The sequence below is a fragment of the Vulpes lagopus genome, chromosome 11 (genome assembly GCF_018345385.1).
Source record: "Vulpes lagopus strain Blue_001 chromosome 11, ASM1834538v1, whole genome shotgun sequence".
Taxonomy (NCBI): domain Eukaryota; kingdom Metazoa; phylum Chordata; class Mammalia; order Carnivora; family Canidae; genus Vulpes; species Vulpes lagopus.
In genome coordinates this window covers 77372182-77382437 of record NC_054834.1, presented here as the reverse complement: position 1 = coordinate 77382437, position 10256 = coordinate 77372182, and the positions used below count along the sequence as shown (strand labels likewise).

At 54.2% G+C, this 10256-nt stretch overlaps 1 long non-coding RNA gene across 2 annotated transcripts in view; it reads left to right on the top strand.

The window, feature by feature from the left end:
- The window catches only part of LOC121501790, an 80030-nt gene extending 70060 nt beyond the window's left edge, over window positions 1-9970 (top strand). The window contains exons 2-4 of one of the 2 annotated variants that reach the window (XR_005990684.1): window positions 1441-1678; window positions 3556-4923; window positions 5072-9970. This is a non-coding gene — a long non-coding RNA (uncharacterized LOC121501790). The remainder of the gene's footprint in view (window positions 1-1440; window positions 1679-3555; window positions 4924-5071) is intronic. The other variant, XR_005990683.1, reaches the window with a different exon arrangement.
- Window positions 9971-10256: the final 286 nt, after the last annotated feature.

Genomic DNA, 10256 nt, shown 5'->3' with positions numbered 1-10256 from the left:
TTTTGACAGCCAACACGAGGCTCGTTTAACCTCACAGCAGCCCTGTGACTATTCTAAGCATTGTAAATTAGGAGAGTAAGGAACAGAGAGGTTAAGTGACTTGCTCACAGTCTCCCAGCCAGGAAATATCAGGGCAGCAGCAGTGGGGAGCCAACATCTTCTGCAAAGTCTGTGGGGCCATTGTGCTAGCCTGCATCTCCCCCCTCAGCATCACTCCTGTCTGCCTATAGCTCTCTGGTTCTACCTGTAGGGACTCTGGGGAGCAGCCCCATCCTATCTGCTCTGGGGGCTACTGAGGGGCCCACCTAGGGCTCCCCTTCTTGGTTGGGGAGGGGGCTTCCCATTCTTCCCCTCAGCCCCCCTCTCCATCCAGGCAGCATCCAGCTCCCTGGCTCAGGCAGGCCTCCTCCCCTCGAAACCTCTCCCAGCCCCTTACCACCACCCCCTCCAGGGCAGGGTCAGCCAGTGGGGCTCTGCTCCCCACCTGGGCCCAGCAGTAATTGATGTGCTCAGAGTGGCCTGAGGCAGGGCGAGATCCGGAATCATCAAAGGAAGATTAAATTATGCTCTGAAGCAGCCAAGGGGTTGTTTTAGGAAGGTTTTCGACTTGAGGCTTGTGGAGAGCTGAGTCGCTGCTGGAGCCCCCCTGTTCTGGGCGTTCGCCCTCTGCGAGGTTTTCTGGCTCCTAATTGGGCCTGGGTTATTGGTCTGTTCCTGTCCTAGTGGAGTGTTGTTTAAAGGAGCCTGGTGACTCCCCGTGGAGGCTGCTGGAGGTGAGCCAGAGGATAGACGTGTAAGCCAGGCTGGGGTGGCCTGGCCCCCAGCGGATGTGCTGGGATTCATGATATCTGAACCAAGGAGTTCTCTCCGCCAGGCCCAAGGGAATGGAGTCAGGCACTTGTTGTATGACCTTGGGCAAATCACCTCCCTCTGGGCCTCTCATTTCTCTTCATTAGTTAAGTGGCTTACACACACACACACACACACACACACACACACGCACACGCGCACACACGCACATTCCAGAAATCTTCTATTCAAATAGTATGCTGGGTTTGTAAGGTCAATCTATAAAGCAGATATGAGAGGAGGTGGTCTGGCTAAAGTGGGTACGAAGGTGGAGAGAAAGCTGCCCCTTCCTCACCCCTGCCCCCCAGCTCACCCTCCCCTTGGCATCGTCTGTCCCCCACTGCTCTGCCTGAGGCATCTCCATTATATTAGAGGATCTGTCACTTCTTCCTTGCTGCGATACTAAATCAAATATGTTGAAATTAAATTTTTTTTAAAGAAATGATACATCTGGGAAATCTTACATGCTAAATGCATTTTTAGTTTGGGATATGGAAATGTATTTTCTTCCTTCCTCCTTCCTTCTCCCTTCTTGACTTTTCTCTCTTGTCCCTTCATCTTTTGTCTGAGCGCTCCCCTGTGTCCTTTTAGCTGAAATGGGCTTAATCAGTGGCCCCGTCCCTACTGGGCCCCAGCACAGGCATGTGTCTTCAGCTGCAAGGCCTAAGGAATCATCAAGTTCGAAACCAGTGTCCTGACCTTACATGCAGGGAGACCAAGGTTCAGTGAAGGAAGGAACACACTCCTGACCCTTGACTTCCCTGGCTCCACTGCAGGGTGCCTCCTTCTAAATCTTCAGTTTGCTGAAGCAGAGGACACGTCATGACAGGTAAAACAGGGGAATCTTATTCTGTGGGAGCAGCAGTGGGGAGTCTGGGCGTTCTGGCCAATTACCGAGACCACACTGAACTTTCTGGGGGTTATCAACTCTCCCACCCACTCATCTCTTCATTTGTTTGTTCATCTCTCCCCCGCCTCCCTCCCTCCTTCTATCCCTCCTTCTCTCCCTCCCTCCCTTCCTTCCTCCCTTCCTCCTCCCTCCTTCCACCCATCCATTTCTCTCTCCCTCCACCCATCCTTCCCTCCATCCCCCCCTCCATCTGTCCATCCATCCATCCATCCATCCATCCATCCATTCCCTCTATCTACCCACCCCTCCATCCATCTAATGTGCCTCATACCTTGTATGTATGAAGCCCCATACTAGGAGCTAGGGTGCTTGCTCTACCCTTCAGTCTGCTTGACAGAGAAAATAGTAGCCCAGAAACAATTACAGCACAAAGGAGATTGGCCTCAATGACACAGGAGAGGTCCATGCAGTTTTAGTCCTTTCCAGAGAGTGAAAGAATGACTAGATTTGATGGATCAGATTATGGTGAACTTCCCAGAGAAAGTGGTGTTTTCTACACTGGGTTTGGACGATTGGGAGGTAGAACCTGGGAGGGACCAGCAGCCCCAGGGGTATGATAATAGGCATGTTTGGAGAAATGGAAGGTAAGTTGGATAAACAGTGTGGACAGGACCTTTCTGCCTACAGTGGTGGTGGCCTTGGTTTCAGGGGCTGGGACATAGCTGTGATAGTCTCAGAGGGGTTGGTGATCCCCTGGGCTTCTCTGCCCCTGGGCACTGGGAGTGGGGAAGGTCTTGGGTTTGTGGCTCACCAATGGAGTCAGGCTCAGTAGTATCTAAACTCATTTTGTGAAGTGCAGATCTTTCGCACCTCATAAAGTTTTCATATAGTTGAGTGGGCCCTTGGAGACCTCCAGGTGCTGCTGCCTGCCTGCCTGCCTCCTCACTGCCCTATCATGGGTTCAAGTCAGAAGCTGCGACATGTATAGGGCCCGTCCTACAGCTCAGACTATGGCCCTAGGTGGGGATAGAGAGATGCTCAGTAAGTTCCCAAGGGCCAAGAGCTATTCCTAAGGGGCCCCAGATTCAGTCCATGTCCTTGGATGGCTCTAAACAGAATATGTGGCCTGTACGAACCTGGACAAGGGATTGTCCTCTGCCTTCAGGCCCCTCTTTCCCCTCCATTTATTCTAAAATTTCCTTTACAGGAACCAGGCAGTTCAGGGAAGAGGGATCTTACATGTCTGAATTTGAATCTTGCTAGTTGTTTGGCCGTGGGCAGGTGGTGTCACCTGGTTAAGCTTTAGTTTTCCCGCTTGTAAAATGGGGATTAATACCCATCTTCTAGGATTGTTGGGATTTATAAATAAAGTACATAAAACCCCGAACACAGTGCCAAGCGCACAGTACTTAATTTGAGGGTCAGCCCTGAGGGAACAAGCTTCAGGAAGCCCAAGGAGTTCCAGAAGAAGAGGAGGAAGAAGAGAAAAGGTTGCTAGAAGAAGAGAGTACAGGAGGGGTTGGCCTTTGGCCCTGAGGGTCGCAGGCTGGAAGGGCTTCCAGGCGGTGGAAGGGGGGCTCTTGAGGCTGTCCTTGGGCACCTGGAGTATGTCCTCACCCAGACAGTCACTGCTGAGCCCATAATGTTGCCAGGCAGGCTGGGCCTCAGCTGTCAGCCCAAGTAGGAAAGGGCAGGGACACAGGTCCCAGGATGACTAAGGGACTGTGCTTGAGTGACTGGAGACCCCAGCCCAGGGCAGGCCAGGAATGGCCCTCTTCAGTAGCTTTGAAGAGACTAGGGGGTGGGGGAGTCGCTCCCTGCTGGCACACTTCAGGAATTGTATCTCTCACTTCCAGGATGTGGCCAAGGTTCCCAGCCCGCCTGCCACCTGAACCCAGCGCAGAGAATGGATGTATGTGGACCTGGAAACCCCTACACTGGACAGCTTCTCTAAGACCTTGAGGGAGGGGACCCCCTAGCTCCAGGCTGATGCAGCAGATGTCTTGGTCCCCGTGTCCCTGGCACTGCTTTCTGCTTATTAAATGCCCGAAACCAGGGTTGGCCGGTACAGATGCCCACAGGGCCAGGTGATGTGAAAAAGTGGGGTGGGCTAGGTGTGGGCTGTGGTGAGTGGCTGGGTGCAAGGAGAAGTGCAAGGCACATGTCCAGTCTGAAGGGGGCAGTGGTGCTCAGCACCAGCTGGTGTTGCCATGGGAATATGCAGGCTTGGGTTGCCAGAGCTTCAGATATTTTAAAAATAGCTTGAAATCTGGACTTTGTGAAATTTTCCAATTGTGTAGGCGACCCTTCTTCCCACCTTCTGGAATCCCTTTGTCTTTTCTGCTTCTACCACCTATTAGAGCCACAAACTCCCTCAAGTGATTCCTTGTAGAGCAAGGTAGGATTTCCTTGGGTTCATCCTCCCCTTACTCCTTGCTGGACCTCAGAATTTGGTGAGCAGGGCCTTCAGCTGTCTGTTCATTCAGCAGACATTTCTCTAGCACCTGGTTTGTGCTGGGTCTTGTGCAGAAAGGTGTGGAGGATGGGAGAAGTGAAAAACACAGAGTGTGGTTTTGGGGGTCCACAGAGCCCTGGAGGGATAGTGGAGGGGACAGGCATCCATGGAGGCTGTGTCAGGCGTCAGGAACCCTAAGGACACTGCCCCGTGTGCTTCCCTCCAAGACTTCATACCAGAGTGGTGGTTTCTTGTCTGAAATCAGCCATAGGGGTGGGAGGGTTGGCTCCATGCTGCACTCATGCTCTTTTGTCATCTTTTCACTCGCTATTCCCAAGGTAGGCTCCTCTGGGCTCCTCAGATGTCACCTCCTCAGAGAGGCTTTCCAGGACATGCTAGGTAGAGTAGCACCCCCAACTTTAGCAACACCTTCTCTAACAGGTTCCCTGCTCTTCATAGCATGTGTCACGGCCGGGAATTCTGGACTCGCTGGTCTTCCACCTCTCCTGCCCCTGGCCATGTGGCCATGAGGGCAGGGCCTGACTCAGACCCATTTGCTACTGACCGCTTGCAGCAGGGGCTCTCTGAGGTCGTGTTCAGCAGGTGCACTCTGTCCGCAAGCCACCCTCCTTCCCATCTCTTCTCGGGAAGCCGTCTCAGCAGGGGGAGCGCTCAGCCTTGGACCCCTCCTGTCCAGCCCTAGTGTCTTCACTGGCAAAATGCGCACACCCGTGGTAGTTCTAACCTCCCGGGGCTGGGAGGAGAGCAGGTGCGTGTGGTCCTGTGAGGTGAAAGTCTCAACTCTGTCATGGGGTGTGGTGTCCCTGGGTCTTGGCTGGGAGCTTGGAGCCCATCTCACACCAACCCCCCAACCCCCAGCAGCGCATTTTTCCACTTGCCTTGTTTCCTGCCTACAGGCCTGCTCTGCAGTTATCTCCCTGCTCTTGGCAGAAGCACCGAGTGAAAAAGATGGGCGGAGGCTCCCGGAGCAGACGGTGCAGGAGAGAAGAAGCCACAGATGCAAAGGGGGATGTTCAGAGCCTGAGAAATCCCAAAGCAACTGCCACTCTTGGTCCTTGGGCTTCCAGTAGCTCCTTTCCCTCACCCACTTCTGGGGAGGGACACTGGCAGATGAACCTTCAGCGAGGCATAGGCATTGGCATCCCCACGTGGAGGATGTGGCCATGGGGCCTGGTTTGACGGCCAGAGATGCCAACAAGCAGATGTGTAGGTGCCTGGACAGGGGAGGGAGCCGGGGCTGGAGGTGGGGGTGGGGACCCGCCCTGTGGTGTCCACTCGCTGCCTTGTGCCTGCTGGGTGCGCAGGGTGTGGAGTCCTGGCTGGCGGGCTGGGGGTCGGCGGCGGCTGTGGCGGCCCCCCGGGGCTCTGGCGGCCCCCCGGGGCTCTGGCCCCCCCTCTGCCATCAGCGCTGTTCACGAAAGGGTCGGGTTTGCTGAGGCTGAGGGCATCCAACGGGGAGGACAGAATCAGAATCCAGAGGACTGGAGGGGGCAGTGCTGAGCCCGCCACTTCCCCGGGACACCCCCTCAGACTAGTCGCACGAACCCCCTGAACACTGGCCTCTCCATCTGCACAGTGGAGGTGACGCCAGCTGTCGGCGGGAGCCCCAGGGTCAGTGAGGCAGCGGGCACGTGGCGGCCAGTTCCGAGCGGGGCTGTCGCGGGCCGCGGTAAGGACGGTGGGGGCCCCCCGCGGCCGGGGCATTCCTGCGGCAGGGCCTGGGCTGGCAGGGCCTGGGCTGGCAGGGCCTGGGCTGCGTGGGCGCCGAACAAATGTCTGTCAGATGAACGAGCAAGACGCAATCCGACAGGGATAAATGTCAGCTCCGGGACTCGGATCCAAAGGCCCAGCTGCACAGGGGTGCTGGGGGTGGGCGGGGTGGGGGTGGGTGGCTCAGCAGCAACAGCACAGGAGTGAAAAGTGGAAGGATCTCAGCAGACAGAGATTTGGTCGACGCGAGGCGGCTTGCCGAGCCAGGCAGGGCCCGGTGCTCAGGGGCAGGGAGGCCACCCGCGGCCACGCCTGCCTCCCCGGCCCGCGCCACTCCGCGTTCGGCCCGCGGGTTGCTCCGAGACACGGGGCGGGGCTCCGAGGGCCGCCTGGGGGCGCCAGAGCTCGCCTCTTCCACTTGCGCCGACAGTCCCTGCCTGGCTCGAGCCTCGGTTTCCTTGTCTGTAAAATGTGCACACCACAGGCTGCTGGGGAAGAGCAGGAATGGGGGTTGGGGCCCCGCAGGACTCGATCCCTCACGTCTGCCCGCCGAGCCCCTCAGCGCCAGCGCTGTTCGGCGGGGGGCCAGCGCGTCCGCTTTGTGCTATTGGAGAGGATTTCGGGGTGAGGCGGCCCCTCCCACCCTGACCTCCCCACCTTCCCCATTTGAGCTGATCCCATAGTTCAGCCGCTTTACCCGCGGCCCGCTTCCCTCTTTCCCTGCACCTGTGTTGGGTGTAGGATTGTGTGTGCGGAAAGCCTGGGCCCGCGTTCCTCCTGCATGCACCAGCCGGCCCGGGTGTGCCTGCCGCGAGCCTGCCTGCGGGGCCCCTGTGCGCCCTCTGGTGGCCGCAGGGCGCACTGCGCCGGGCTCTGCGGGAGGTCTGGGAGCAGAGCGACCAGAACCACGTTGGAGTTCAGACGTCCTGATAAAAATCCTGGACCCCGTCAACAGATGGATGGATAAATACGATGTGGTATACACACCCAGTGCAGTATTATTCAGCTTTAAAAAAGGAACGGAACTCTGATACCTGCAGCAACACGAGTGAGCCTTAAAAACATGCTTAGTGAAATCAGCCCGACGTAAAGCAACAGAATATTGTATGATTCCACTTATAGGAGGTATCTAGATTGGGAAGATTCATACATATAAAAAGTAGAGCACAGGTAACCAGGGACTGAGTGGGGAGAATGGGGAGCTACTGTTAATGGGTGTAGAGATTCTGTGGGAGCTGAAGAGAAAGTTCTGGAAACAGATGGTGGTGATGGTCACACAACACCGGAAATGCACTTAATGCCACTGAATGGCACACGTAAAAATGGTTAGAATGCTAAATTTATGTTATATAAATTTTACCAAAATTTAAAAAGCACCAAGAAAAATCCGGACCTGACACTTAAAGGCTTCTCTGAGCCTCCATGTCCTCATCTTTAAAATGAGGGGTGGGGAATAATGCCTTGGTCAGACGTCCAAGCCACCTCCCCCTTGGCTGAAAGATTGCAAACAGCCTCCGTGATGGTTTCCGGGCTTCCCTCTTGGGCCTCCCACCCAAGTCTTTTTCAACTGAGCTGCAGAGCATCTAAAACTATAAACCAGATCAAGTTGCATGCCCGCTTAAAATTCTCCCCGGACTCCTCTCCTTGGCTGACAAGATCTGGGTCTCGACCCCTACTCCTCTCAGGACTTCCTGTTCCCCTTTTGTCCCCAAGCTGTCACTCCATGCTCCTTCCTGCCTCCAGGCCCCTGGTCTTGCTGGTTACTCTGCCTTGAACAGGGGTCTCCCAACTGTCTTGTTTTGCTGACTTCTTGTCCCTAGGGTCTCAGCTCACATGTGGCTTCGCTCTGTACCTCCCACTCCAACATTGCCTTGCTTCCTAGTCTTATCACCTCTATCTGGCTTTATTTCCTTTCTTCCTAGCACCAGCCATTATCTGAAATTGTCTTATCTTCTTTATGGAACTGGTTTATTCAACTGACTGGACTTCAGTGCAAGTGGGAAGCAGTTTTTTCTCACCTCACCGTCCTAGCACTTGCTCTGTCGCTTCTCTCTTTCCCCTCCTTGAAAATACTTCAGGGGCTCCAGGCTGGCTCAGTCTGTAAAGTGTGCAACTCCTGATCTTGGGGTCGTGAGTTTGAGCCCTACGTTGGGTATAGAGATTACTTAAAAATAAAATCTTCAAAAAAGAATTCAGCTAAGTGTAGCTTTACCCATTTCCTTCCGATATTAGATCAATTTCAATTTCTGGCATCAGAAAGTCTGATTCTTTTAGGAGACGTACATTGAAGGATTTAGGAGTGAAGTGCTGTGATGCCTGAAGCTTGCTTTCAAACGGTTCAGCCAAACCATGCGCGCGCGCGCGCGCGCACACACACACACACACACACACACACACCCGTCAACAATTTTTGGGTGAGCATATGGGTGTTTATTGCACTATTCTTTCAACTTTTCTGTGTGTTTGAAAATTCTTGTAAAAAGTTGGGCAAAAAAGAAACAATTTTTGCCAAGTTAAAAAACAAGCCTCATCCTATTGCAATAGAAGTATTTATTCTCCATCCAATATCAGCTTCCCCTATGCAAGCTGACTGGGTCCTCAGCAGTGGGGAAGGCGGTCGGTGGGTGTGTGGTCACTGAGGATCAGATCTCTCTGATTCACCTCCTTCCCCCAGGCGGGCACCGGTTTTCTGGCTTTTCTGGCTCCAGCAGGGTCCAGAGGCGTGGAGGGCTGACAGGAAAAGGACAGTGCTCCTTGATGCAGGGAAGTCTGATCCAGGGGAGCGCTCACACCCTGCCTGGTGCTCCTGACAAAGCCTTCCTCTGTGGGGTCGCCGCGTGCCCACAGGCAGCCCTCTCGGGTGAGGTCCCGTCGGGAGCACGCCAGTCCAGCTCTCTCCTGGGTGTCCATCCGGCCGTGGCGAGAGGCAGGTCTCCCCGCGCAGCCTTCTCCCCTCTGATCTGCCAAGCTGGAGGCCAGTCCAGGTTTCTGGTCTCCTCTTCCTCCCAACTTCTCTCTTTTGGCTTTGCGTCGGCGGCACCCAAGGGTCAGCAGCTCAGCTAGCGCCCAGGACGACAGTGTGGGGATGACATACCACGTCCTCTCCAGCCACCTCTGCCCTCTACAGTGGTGCTCCTGAGTACCCCCTTGCCTGGCTTGAGGGGTGGTGTTTTCTGCGGGTGTGTGTGTATCAACACTCCCTCCTCGTGGGCTGGCAACTTTCTTTGGAAGAAATTCTAACTCACCCTGGATTTTTCAACCTCACTGGGGTAGGCTGGGTGAGGTGGTGGGCTAGGGTGAAGGCTCGCTTTTGTCTCTCAGTGAGCCAGCCGAGGTGGCCCTCTGGGCCCTGGGGCCTCAGCAGAGTGCTGAGGGCAGGAAAGGCCTGATCTGGGGTGTTGTCCCCTCTAGTTGCTTCTTGAAGTCTCTGCAGCACAGACCAGGAAACTTTCTTACTAGGGTCTATTGGTTGAAGGGGAAGCCAGGCAGAGGCCAGGCTGTGGTGGGTTGGGAGGCAGGATGCAGACACCAAGTTCACAGCAAAGAAGCCAGGTGGACCAGATCCCTGGCGCCACCCCAGGTTCAGCCTCAATCCCATCCTTGCTGAACCAGCCAGCCCCAATCTTTTTTATTTTTATTTTTCTTATTTTTAATGGTCTGTAGGGGGGAATGCTGTGTTATCCTTCTTAGTTCATTCCAAGCCCACATCTAACTGGGATGGTAAATTTCATGGGCCAGCCTCCCCTCTCAGCTCATGCTTTGCAGGACATCACTGCTGAGATGCTGCTCTGCTTCATTCCTTTCCTCATCGTCTTCGCTGGTATGGGGGTGTCCTCTGGCTGGGGGCATGCTTGCCACTCACTTGCCTTCCTTCTTGCACACTCACAGGCCCTTTCCCCAATTTGATGCCGGTCTGTGTGATGGAGATGTCCACAATGCTGTTTGCCCTGACTCCTTGGGACTCATTTATCTGGCAGCCTCTTGGGGTTGCTGGGAAACCCGAGATGGGGGGCTGCATCTGGCATTTACTAGCGGCCACCTAGTCTCAGTGACCAAATGGTTGGCTTTTGACTTACATACATATATGTTTTATATATATATATATACACTAATATTATATATAATATTAGTATATCATTATATATAATCATGCATATGATTATATATAATATATACCAATATAACAATATATAATAAACATATATATGTAATATATGTATATTAAAGAGATTAGTTTATTTATCTTATTAGTTTATTTATTTTAGAGAGAGGAGGGGCAGAGGGAGGGGGTGAGGGAGAGAATCTCAAGCAGACTCTCCCCTGAGTGCAGAGCCCCACTCGGGGCTCAGTCTCACAACACTGAGGTCAAGA